The sequence below is a fragment of the Elaeis guineensis genome, chromosome 8, assembly GCF_000442705.2.
Source record: "Elaeis guineensis isolate ETL-2024a chromosome 8, EG11, whole genome shotgun sequence".
NCBI lineage: Eukaryota > Viridiplantae > Streptophyta > Magnoliopsida > Arecales > Arecaceae > Elaeis > Elaeis guineensis.
The window spans coordinates 27,871,246-27,884,466 of NC_026000.2; positions in this window are offsets into that span (position 1 = coordinate 27,871,246).

The window sequence follows — 13,221 nt, forward strand, 5'->3', positions numbered from 1 at the left end:
AAGCCTCCAACAACAACAAACTCAGCAACAACAGCGGCCGCCAGCGAAACAATCGGTGGCACAATCGGTGCCATCCAGGCACAGCCGCCGTCCTCCGTGGCGATCACCTTCCTCCTCCCTGAAGCGACTGTCTCGGCATTCCCATCGAGACGAACAACCACGCTCTCGGCCCTCTCATCATGCCACCCACCATTCGCGGTGTTCTCCCTCTCCTTCTCGTGCACACAGTATTAGGAAGGAAAAATAACTGCAGACACCTTCTGTCTCTCCTTTGAACTTGTCGGGGAGTTCCACCCCTGAAGTTTCTCAGCAGCGGTGGCTGGACGACTATGAACGTAAATTTTAGAAAATTGATCATCAGCTCGTCCGATTTCAGGTGGAAGGTCGGAAGTCTTCCAATGATTACGTCTTTCACACTGTCCAGCCTCTCTCTCGATGCATCCTTGATGAACTGATTTCTTCTCGATTCAAGATGCTGCAAGTGGAGTCATATGACGGCTCCACTGACCTCATCGACCACTTGGAGAGCTATAAAGCTCTCATGATAATTCAGGGGGCAACCGATGCCCTCTTATGTATTGGCTTCCCGACAACTCTTCAGTAGGCTGCTCGAGCCTGGTACTCCAGACTCCAGTCGGGAAGCATCAATTTTTTTGAGCAGCTTGAATGTTCCTTCGTGTCCCACTTCAGTACAAGCCGAAGGCTGCCATGAACATCTGACAGTCTCTTCTCGATCAAGTAAGGTGAGACAGACACACTGAGAGACTTCGTGGCCCGCTTCAATACGGCCATACTTGAGGTCAGGGACCTCAATGAAGACATGGCTATATCAGCCATGAAAAGGGGTCTGAGGGGATCCAGATTTACTTACTCTCTTAACAAAACTCTCCCTCGGACCTATGCTGAACTTCTAAAGTGCGCGTACAAGTACATTCACATAGATGAAACTGCTTCTGATCGACATCAAACAAGTGAAAAATGTCAGAAGAAGAAATAAAAGAAAAATAAAGCTCCGACTGAATCAAGCAGGCGACTGTCACTAAATGAGCTTCACCCCGATGATGGAGTCCGAAGCCAAACTACAGCAGGTATGACTCCTACACTCCTCTTTCTGCTCCCCGTGAGTAGATTCTCATAGAGATCGAAGGAGCAGAATACCTACGGTACCCCTCACCGATGAAGGCACACTTGAGGAACCGTGATCGGAGGAAGTACTGTCAGTTCCATCGTGATCACGATCACGATACCGAATAATGCATCCAGCTCAGGGATGAAATAGAGACCCTGATCTGATGAGACTACCTCGAGAAGTTTCGAAGGGATCAACCGACTCAACCTCCTGTCGATCAATGACCTCAACCATAAACTGAGGAGACTATCAATAATTAGCCGACTGCAGGGGTGATCAATATGATCTCTGGACAACCAAACTGGAGGACAACTTTTGAAGAAGAGTCGACGAAGAGGTGATGACTCAATGATGTAATAACTTTTTTGGAAGAGGATATTCGGAGAATTCAAATTCTCCATGATGATGCTGTTGTTGTTTCGACAATAATAGCTAATTATGATGTAAAAAAAATTCTTATAGATAATAGAAGTTCGATTGATATTTTTTTTTTACTCAACTTTCTTCCGAATGCGACTATCGACTGATCAACTCAGAAGAGTCTCGACGTCATTGGTCGGTTTCACTGGAGATGCTGTGACTGTAGAAGGAGAAATCTCTCTCCTTAACCACAGAAACTGAACCACAACAAAACACTATTTTTGTAACATTCATGGTTGTCCGGATTCCCTTCGCTTATAATGCCATATTTGGACAACCTAGTCTTAATGCTTTGAGAGCAGTGGTCTCGACATATCATCTACTAATTCGATTTCGGACAAAAAATAGAGTTAGAGAGATGTGTGGAGATCAACAGCTCATCCGATGCTGCTTCTTAGTCTCCACACAAAATAATAAACCTGAAGACTCTCTGCCCATCAACAAATTGGACCAAAGAGAGAATCAGAAGAAGGGTGAACCAGCTGAACAATTGGTTTCCATCCCATTAAAGAAAGAAAATCCTGAGAAGATGGTCCAAATTAGATTGCAGCTGTCTGATCCAGAGCGACAGCAATTAATAAACCTACTAAGAGCAAATGTCGATATTTTTGCTTGGTCGGCCACCGACATGTCAGGTATCCCTCTGGAGGTAATAACCCACCGACTCAACATTAATCCAAATGTCAAGTCGGTGAGACAGAAAAAATGATCTTTTGCTCCTGAAAGATAGAAGGTCATTGATGAAGAGGTCGACAAGCTCCTCATGATAAGCTTTATCAGAGAAGCTACTTATCCCGATTGGCTCACCAACATAGTGATGGTGAGAAAGGCCAATGAAAAATAGAGAATCTGCATCGACTATACAGATTTGATTGAAGCTTGTCCAAAAGATAGCTTTCCATTATCGAAGATTGACCAATTGATTGATGTGACTTCAAGCCATCGATTTTTAAGCTTCATGGATGCCTTCATCGGATATAATCAAATTTGGATGACATCTGAAGATGAGGAGCACACAGCCTTCATAACTGACAAAGGCATATACTGTTATAAAGTGATGCCTTTCGATTTGAAAAATATCAAAGCCATCTACCAATGGCTTGTTAATAAGATCTTCAAGACACAAATCGGACGCAACATGAAAGTATATGTGGACGACATGCTGGTAAAGAGTCTCCAAACTTCAGAGCATGTTCAGGATCTGAAAGAGGCCTTCAGCACACTTCGACAACATCAAATGAAGTTGAATCCGACTAAGTGTGCATTTGGAGTGACTTCTAAAAAATTTTTCGGATTTCTTATGTCACAATGAGAAATTGAAGTCAATCCCGAAAAGATAAAGGCTATCATCAACATGAAGCATCCCAGCTCGAAGAAAGAGATACATCAACTCAATGGAAGAATCGCCACACTAAATCGATTTATATCAAAGTCAATAGAAAGGTGCTTGCCTTTTTTCAAGATCTTGAGACAATCAAACGACTTCATGTGGTCAGACGAGTGCCGACAGTCCTTCAAGGACTTGAAAAACTATTTAGCATCTCCACCTCTGCTTATAAAATCAAAGATCGAAGAAATTTTGTATCTCTACTTGGTGACATCAATGGAGGCAGTGAGTTCAGTGCTTATCCAAGAGGATGAAAATCGAATTCAATGATTGATCTACTATAGCAGCAAGGTGCTTCACAATACTGAAGTGAGGTATTCAAGAGCGAAGAAGATGATCTACTTTCTGATCATATCATTGCAATGGCTTCGTCCGTACTTCTAGGCACACCCAATTATGGTTTTGACAGATCAGTCATTGAAGGCGAACTTACATCAACCGATACATCAGATCGGATGGTAAAGTGGGCAGTAAAACTTGATGAATTCGACATACAATACCATCCACGTCCATCAATGAAAGTGCAAGTTCTAGCCGACTTTGTCACCGAATATACAATATCCGATAATAAATCAGAGGATGAAATTGGTGATACAATAAAATAAGCCACGACTCCTAAACCCAACTTAACATCAGCTTGGGTGCTGCATATTGATGGAGCATCTAATGTACAAGGTAATGGAGCTGGTCTCATTCTTACAAATTTCGAAGAGATGATTACTGAATATGCCCTTCGATTCAACTTCAAAGCATCAAATAATTAAGCCGAATATGAAGTGCTCTTAGCCGGCTTAAAAATTGCCAAAGAACTTGACATCGACAGTTTGAAGGTCTTCATCGACTCGTAATTGATTACTAGATAGGTTAAGGGTAAATTTGAAGCCCAAAATCCTATCATGATGAAGTATCTTTAGAAGGTGAAGGATCTTATATCAATCCTGAAGTACTTTGAGATCTTTCACATCTCGAGAACTGAAAATGCTCGAGCCAACGTGCTCTCATGACTTGCAACTACTTCTTTCAACTCACTGGGTCGGACATTCATTGAATGCCTCGAGCAGCTGAGTATTGATAAAGTCAATGAAGTATTATAACTCACTGTTGAACCAAGCTGGATGAATCCGATCATCCAGTACCTGACCAATAGGACTCTCCCTACGGATCCCTCAGAAGCCAAACGACTCCGATGGACGGCCTCTCAATATATTCTGATGAATGATCATCTCTACAAAAGGTCCTTCTCTCTTCTCTTACAAAGTGTTTGGGATCAACAGATGCCGACTATGCACTCCGAGAAGTTCACGAAGGACTTTGTGAAAATCACTTGGGGGATAAATCTTTAGCCTACAAGATCCTACAACAAGGATACTATTGGCCCACTATGAAGAAAGATGTAGCTGAACTTGTTCGGAGGTGTGAACCATGTCAAAGATATGCAAATTTACAATATCAACCAGCAAGTTAATTGACATCAATTGTTGCACCATGGCCCTTCGCACAATGAGGAATCGATATACTTGGTCCTTTCCCTCTGGCATCTGATCAGAGAAAGTTCATAGTGGTCGCTATCGATTACTTCACCAAATAGGTAGAAGCTGAACCTCTGGCATAAATTACTAAGAGTAAGATGAAAAACTTCATTCAGAAATTAATCATATATAGATTTGGTTTACCACACATCATCATCACAGACAATGATCGACAATTCGATAATCAAAACTTCAAAGAGTTATGTGCAAAATTTTATATTACTCACAAACTCACATCAGTCGGCCATCCATAATTAAATGGAGAGGTGGAGATAACCAACCAAACGATTCTGTATGGACTCAAAATCCAACTAAATGAAGCTAAAGACCTCTAGATGAAAGAACTATATCCGATCTTATGGGCATATCGAACAACCCCTCACACACCGATGGAAGAATCATTATTCAATTTGACTTACGGGACAGAAATAATGATCCCACTTAAGATCGGATTGCCATCAATAAGGGTCGAGCAATACAGTGAGTCGAGTAATTTCGAATGTCGGAGAGCCGATTTAGATCTACTTTCAGAAGTCCGACAACAAGCTCAAGTTCGGATGACTGTATATCGACAAAGGATAGCCAAGTACTATAATGTAAAAGTCAAGCCGAAGGTCTTCCGACCAGAAGACTTGGTCCTAAGAAAAGTAGAAATCTCAAAATCTTTAGACAAAAAAAAACTATCTCCGAATTAGGAAGGACCTTACAGAATAGCTGAAACACTCAGACCGGACGCATATCGGCTAGAGACACTTGAAGGGTTAGCTATTTTCTGAATATGGAATACCAACAATTTAAAGATGTATCATCAATAAAATTATCCATGTATACATTGTTTGGAATGAAATATAGAATTTTAGAATCACAAATCTCGATCGACTACGGAATGATTTTGAATCGATGAGTGAACGGTCGATTTCTATCAACCATCGATCATACATCAGCTTTCATTGTAAAAATCGAACTATTGACTATACTTTAATATAGAATTTACCTTAATTTTTCACTGTAAAAATAGACATTAATCATATCAACTTTCACTGTAAAAGTTATAGTACCGACTATGTCTCGGTATTAAATATACTTTGGCTTTCTACTGTAAAAGCCGATCATAGTCGAAAGATTAGTATGCTGACTGAGTCCTAACTATGCAGAATATTATGCCAATACGATCAAGATCGGATTGAAATTATACCAACTCGACTACGGCCAGTCGAAGGATATTCCACTTGCCATCGATTATCAAATGACTTGACGTACAAACCCGACTAAATATCGGACCTAGGGTATTTGGCTTATTATCATTTATCCTAATTCTTAAAGTATGTCAAAAGAACTATGCGACTAACGGATGATCCTACAAGTCCTATCGAACGCTTGGTTTGCCGATTGATGTTCGGTAGCTAAATAACTATGCATTGCAGATAAGCAAAATCAGACAAGCAAAACAAAGTCTTGACTTAGAAAATTCTTTTCATTCATTATAAAGAGAAGATTACAAAATTGAATCGAAGTTCGATTACAAGTGTTTGTTTATGAAAGGAAGAAAAATAAAAATACACCGATCATCAGTCGCCGCCTTCATCTCTTTGCTTTGGAGTAGCTTTGGAGACTTGGACAACCTCTCGTGCTGTCGGTGTTCTTCCTTCGATCGGCACTGCATCTTCTTCAACAGCTCCATCTTCTGACTTTGGAGAGACGATGCTGCTCAAGTCGAGATTTGGATATAATTTTCTGACCACATCTTGACCGTCTTCATACCCGACACAGTAGGAGGCGAACCCGCCTTTGAGGATCTCTTCCTTGAATTCTTCTAAATTTTTGAAGTCCTCGATTGCCCGACTCAATGACTCCCTCACCGACTCCGCTTCCACCTTTGCCAACTCAGCATCAGCTCGTGTAGAAGATGACTCCTCTTCGGCCAGTGTCAACCTTTCTAGGCTAGCCCGATGTCATCCACGTTCAGCTTCGAGTTCAGCAATACATCTATCTCGTTTCCGTCAAAGCCTGTGGATGGAGTGTTTCTTGCTCTTGACCCACAACTCAAAAGCTGAAATATTTTGACGAGCTGACTCAAGTTTGGCCCTGAAAGATTTCAAGTCGTCAGTTAATCGAAAAACTTCTTGTTGAAGCTTGGCCTCCTGCTTAGTTACCGACTTAAACTGCTCGAGGGTAGCCACCTTCTCAGCATTGACGGCCGCCACCTAATTCATCCATGTCTGACGAAAGTCATTGAACTTCACATAGCCGACTTCTAGGTCAGACATGTCGTGGATCAACAGTAGACAGAAGATGAGTCAGATCAGATTAAAAAAAAAGAGTGAAAGCAGCTTATCCTGAGTATCGTCAGGTAGAAGGACGAGAACATCTCAGCCACCGTCTGATTTCTTTGACTCTCTCGATTGATCGGGAAAAGAGCAGCTTGGATGAGCCGCTTAGCCAATGTTGGATTGGCTAGAGCCAACTCATCTTCGGACACTCTAAGATCGAAGTGGACCATGTGCCCCTCCGACGCTGCATTGCCCGTCGAAGTCGTCGAAGCCTTTTCCAGGTCTTCTATCGGCGGCCCCACATTCGATAGTGAGGGAAAGCTTGAACTCGACTGTGCTAGAGAAATTCTTGCTGAAGGAGCAACCAGTGCAGCTGCAGATTGCTCAGGTTCGACCGCAGCCTCCACCTCAGCCCAAACCTCCTCGGTTGGTAGAGCTACCGACGATGCTGCAACAGCTCCTTCTCTTGTCGCTCCTTCAGACAGCATAGTGGGAAGCACTGTCGGGGCAAACAGTGCCAAGATCGGCTCAGAAACTAATGCAGATGGCACATCGGGTTCCACAACTGGCATTGAAGCAGTAGCTCAACTCTTCTTGGATGGTCAGGAAGGACCAACCTTGGATGCTGTTCTCTTCCTCGCAGCGTGTTGACGAATATTGGCGCTTGACACTTGCACCCTCGGTTGCATGGCTGCAATCAGAATAAAAATCAATATAATTTAGAAACAAATAAAAGAAAAATAAAGTTGAAAGTAACCGACTATACTATACCTAAGTTGGTGACCGAATTGAGGCCGGGGTCATAGAGAGCCAAGAGCCTGTTCGGTCATAAGCTCCCTCTGCGGTGGGACTGTCATATCCTTCAGCTGATGGAAGTCCTCCCGATCACTGACCTCCACCCGATTGTTATCGTTGGGGACGATTCTTGGATTGCCCCAGCGAGAAGAAAAATCCCAAGGAAGAGGAGAAGAAGCAAAAAAGAACTGATTCTTCCATCCATGAATGGACGATATAAGATTGATAATGAAAGAACGACCTTTTCAAAGGTTGAAGAACCACCAACTCTTAGCCTTTGGATGAGGTCGGAGGACAAAGAAAGCATGAAAAAAGGAAGGATGAGGTTTGGTTGGCAGTAACCGACACAACAGAGTAAAACTGATTATTAGCTGGATCAAATTTGGTGCCAGCTGGGCAGGACAAAAATCATAGTAGTCCAAAATATTTTGAACGAACTCCAAAATCAAAAATCGAAGATCCATCCAAAAATCTTCGATATAAAAAGCCACCTGGTCCGAAGGAGGGGCATTCATCCGACCGTCGACACCAGGGGCGAAGAACTAAAATTGCTCCGAGATGCGATATTGCTTTCAAAGCGATCGACATTCGATTCTGAAAGTGAAGAAGTCTTCACTTTCGAGCCTGATGGGGGAGTCGTTAGTCGGATTCTTCGACCGACCATCTTGAGAGGGGGAACCCCAAGCCATCGAAGAGAAGAAGACTAAAGGAGATGAAAAATGATTCAAAGAAGATAAAGAACTTAACCTGAAACTCAAAGAGGAAGACAAGGAAGAAAGAAAAGTCTTCAAATGATGGGATGATCATCTAGCAGAGCTTCTGCAGTAAAGAAGATAAATGAAAAGTAAAAAATTAGCTGAAAGCAATCCTATATATATAAGATTCCTCAATGACCAGGATCAAAGCATCCAAATCAAGATCTCACCAGATGTTGACACGTGGTGACATCTGAGCCAACCATTGATCGGACGATTCGACACACCTACTCTAGATCGAGCCATGTCACCACTATCTACGTGAATAGCTCCGACCCAATGATATTCGAACATTTGGCAAAGATCTACTTATCAGAATCATATTGTCCGACGTCGAATCGTCTTTTCAAAATGACGTCTGACACTGAAATCTGATACTGAATCATCCTATCAATATGACAGTTTAATGATGATTCTGTACTCATCGAAATGATAAAACAGTCGATGCACACATCCCGAAGAAACTAGCGGCCAAATCGGGGATCGATATGACACGAAATGACTCTCTTTGTCTAACGTGACAAACCACGTGGTGGCAACGCGTAGAATCACCTTGGACTTAGGAGTGGGGGGCAACTATTGGGGTAAGTCAATTGACCCCCGACTTAAGTCAACCGAACCCCGATATCGACTCAATAACGGTTGACCGACCGAACATACAACTCCGACTCTACATCGGCTGACTGAACAAATCACACCGACTCTCGATCGGTTGACCGACATATAGTCAGCTACTATCGACTAACAACAGATGACTTGAACAACCTCCAATCTAAGACCGTCGGTATATCATAATTACTTACTGATGGTCATTCGGATCTTCTACCGACTTATCAATATTACCGACGTATAGTTGGCCAATCTGCTCAACATACTATAATCGTTATGAGTGATTATCGACTATGTATCACGATAATTAGTGAGAGTTAACGATCCACTAACTCCACAATTATGACCTGATAATTGAGCACCATAAAAAGCAGGACCACGTGCTCGACGGTTATATCAGAATCACCTATAAAAGGGGGGGTAGTGGACAGCATCGGTAAGACACTTTTGAGCTAGATCTTTGCTACTCTCGACATTCAAATCTACTGTTCACCAATTCCCACTCTAACTTAAGCATCGGAGGGTGTCCGGCGCCGAACACAACTTCGATCTGTGAGGATACTATTTTGCAGATGCTCATCACCGACGACAGGCAACAGGGAGTTGGCCGCAACACTATCATATTTTGGCAACTTCTCTATTGCACCCCACATTAGGGCTTCCTCTGTTCCTCATCATCTTCATCAACAAGGCTGCTGCTTCTCCTTGAGTGCCTTCCAGCTGGAAATACTTCTTGGATGCTCCAATTAGTCCTGCTTCTGCTTCTGCTTCAACTCATGTTTTGTTTGTTTTGGGTTGAATTCAGAGGAAATGTGAAATACCCGGATGATAAAAAGGATAGGATCATAACCTAAATGAATACAAATTCTGAAGCTAATTGATGATGCTATTAGGAATATTGAGGATCTTTAGAGGATGCAAAGGAGATGTTTTGACTCCCTTTCCTCCCCCTTGCTTCATGCAATGTTTTTATAGCTGTAAATTGTAATTGGAACAACACACTGTTTTAGGTCTTTAATCTATTTGTTTATGGTTTTATATGGAAATGTGTATCCCATTCATTTGATAAATATCATACTAGACAGATTAAGATTTTTTTTTTGATACCATCTGTGGTGGAGCATAGTTAGCATATGACCTCTCCAAAATCTAAAATTATATACATGTAATTGTACTTATTTGGGAGGTTCTAATATTGGACCCTCAAATTATTTTTTTACCAAATTTAAGCAGTTAAATGTTTGAATTGTTGAGTTCTCCCCAGTACATGAGATATTCCCCCAACTTTCAGTAGATTTGATCATCTGATTTAAAAAGCAAAGAAAAGAAAAGCTGGAGGAATTGGGTTGGTTAAATGCTGGTTGCAACTATATATATTCTCGAAGATGATGCATACAATCTTATGATGAAATTATGATGCAATTCCAATTCGTATATGGTTAGGCTTCCTGGTTCAAACTTTGCCATATGACGACCTTTTTCTCTGTTAGAAATCAATACAATCTTAGATGTGGCGTCCGCGTCTTTCACGGGCTTATTGATATATAATTTTTTATTTATTTTTATATGAGTATAAAATTAAATTGATCATCTAAATATTGGGGAGACATCTTTATATATTTATAGGATCTGCTCTGTGCCTTTTCTCAAGAATTGGATATGAAATGAAAAATTATTTAAGATTTTGTACAGAATGAAGCATCCACAACAAATAAATCAAGAAAAAAATCCATATAACATATGATAAGTCTGTCGGAGATATCTAATTAGGACATCACATCCACAGGATCTTTTCGATATCGTGCATCATAGCAAAACGAAAGAAAAAATAAAACAGAAACAATCAAATACGTGGATCAGTCAAAAAATGCTCGCCTCCACGGAGTATGCAAGTTCACTATAAGAAAAAGAGAAAAATTACAAGAGGAGATCCATCCTTAACCCTCATACATCCAATTTTTCTCTCACAAGAAGCTCTTCCTCACAAAAACTCTCTCTAGAAAGATCTCTCTGAACTCTTGAAGCGACCGCTGTCTGACAGTCTGTCTGAAACCCCTACTTCTACTCTCTATCGGTGCCTCACCTCTACCACTACTTGGATCCTCTACCGAACAACCAACCACTGTTCACGTCTTTGTTCTATGAACAGGGGCTTTAAAGTCTTGAATTCGAGCGGAAATAGGAGTCATGGACTCCTCACAGCACCCAAATAGGTCCCTGAACCATCAGATCAAGACCGACAACGCTCTAAGCCGTCCGATCATGCAATGGTCCACAAAAACCCCAAAGACCGCAAGAAATCAGAGGGAAACACTAGTCGGTCCTCCATGGACCATGAGAAACCATGGAGAAATGCCCTCTCAGTCCACATGGGTCCCCGTGGGTCATCGGTCCATGCATTGCACGTGGATCATGTGGAAAAAACTTATGCGGGCCGTGCAGTGCGCGCCTGTGCCAGGGTCGTGCTGGCCCACCTGCTGCTGGCCTCCACTGCTCGATTTTCATGTCATCTTCTATCGAGTGTATCTCTTTCATCCGGACTCCGTTTGGGATTATTTTTTAGCTCGTTGGACTCCGTTCGTCGTTGCGGATCTTGCTGTGGGCTCAGTGTAGATCACATTTTGAGACATCAAATCCTAACAATCTCCATCTCGACTCATATTTGACCTCCTCCTAACTCTGAGAGCTTCTGAATCTCCTTGCCTCATATCTTGGGGCAATCGCCTACTGATCATGGATGGACGGACATAGGAGTCGAGCCAGGCCGCTCGATTCTATCTCTGTCATATGCTGTGCTCTTCCTAATTTGAGACTTGCTCGAGATATCATCCTGCGGTAATAGAAATCTCACCTTGCGATATCGCCTCTCATTCTCCCGAGTCTCGCATCTCATGTCTGATCCACCTCCACTTGGAGCTCCATCTCGCTTTGGATTCTTTCTGGCTCCTAAAGCTCCACCTCGTACTGGCTTTCCATCAGGTAGTAATATTCTCTCATCCTCTTCTTTCTCTCCAAAATAATCCTATCGCTACGCAACACTTTTAGGATTCTTCCACAAGCTATCATCCTATAGCCTCTCGAATCCACTCTGCTCAGTGAGATAAGATTCTACCTGAAATTAGATATGTATCGGACCTCCCCCAATCTTTTCACTGCACCATCATGTGTCCTCCAGCTGATCGTCTCGATGCCTCTGATCGCATAGCTCGATCCATTCGGTAGATAAATAGTGCCCTCACTGCTCTCCAGGAAGTCAAACTGCTTTTCTCTATAACATACATGATAGATGCATGTAGAATCTAAAATTCACTGTTGGGAAGAAATAGATATCTCGTCAAATATCTCCAAGGATCACCCTTTAACTTGCTACTGGCCGTCGCTGCAGTAGCACTTACTGATTCTTGAGTTGAAAGCAATCTTTGGCTAGATGTCCCAACTCGTCACATCCATAACATCTGATTTTGCTCAAGTCCCTTATCCTGGACTTGGACCGTCCTCATTGTGATCTTCTGTCGCTCTGTCTACCGCTTCCTACTCTCCAAAAACCATCAAAGTTGAACTGCTATCTGAGCTCGAAGCTGGGTTCTCTCTCCTGAGAACCTCATTTTGAAGAATTACTGCGATGACCTCATCCATTTTGATGGTGCTCTTCTCCATTAGAAGAGCAGTCACCAAGGACTCATACAAAGGGAGAAGCAACGCTAGCAAGACCAGTGCCTTGATCTTCTCCTTAACTTTCTCACCAACACTGAGGAGGTCGGTGAGGATCTTTTGAAAGTGGCTGAGATGCTCCTGCACACTCTTTTCCTCAATCATCTGCAGCTGGTCGAACTGCCTCCAGAGGAATAGGGTGTTGGTGAGAGACTTCGCTATGTACAACTCCTCGAGTTTCGACCACAGCATTGTCGAAAAAATTTTGCCAAGCATATGGATCACCACCTCATTGCTAGGTACAAGCGGATCGTACTCACCGTCAGGTATAAGCGGATCGTACTCACCGCCTGCATCTAGAGCCACCTCCAATCCTGTACCTTCATGGTAGTTGGCTTCTCTTCGCACAAGAGAGCATCGATTAACTCTTGCTAGATGAGAACGTCCTTCACTCTTGCCTGCCATAAGGAAAAATTACTTTTTCCATCAAACCTGCTGATCTCTATCTTGATTGATCATGTCTTCTTCATCTTCAATCTTGCTCATCACCGTCACAATCTGCATTTTGGTACCACCTCGCTTTGATACCACTTGTTGGGGATGTCTGATTAGGACACCATCTCCACAGGACCTTTTCGATACCATGCGTTGCAGCAGAAAGAAAGAAGAAATAAAA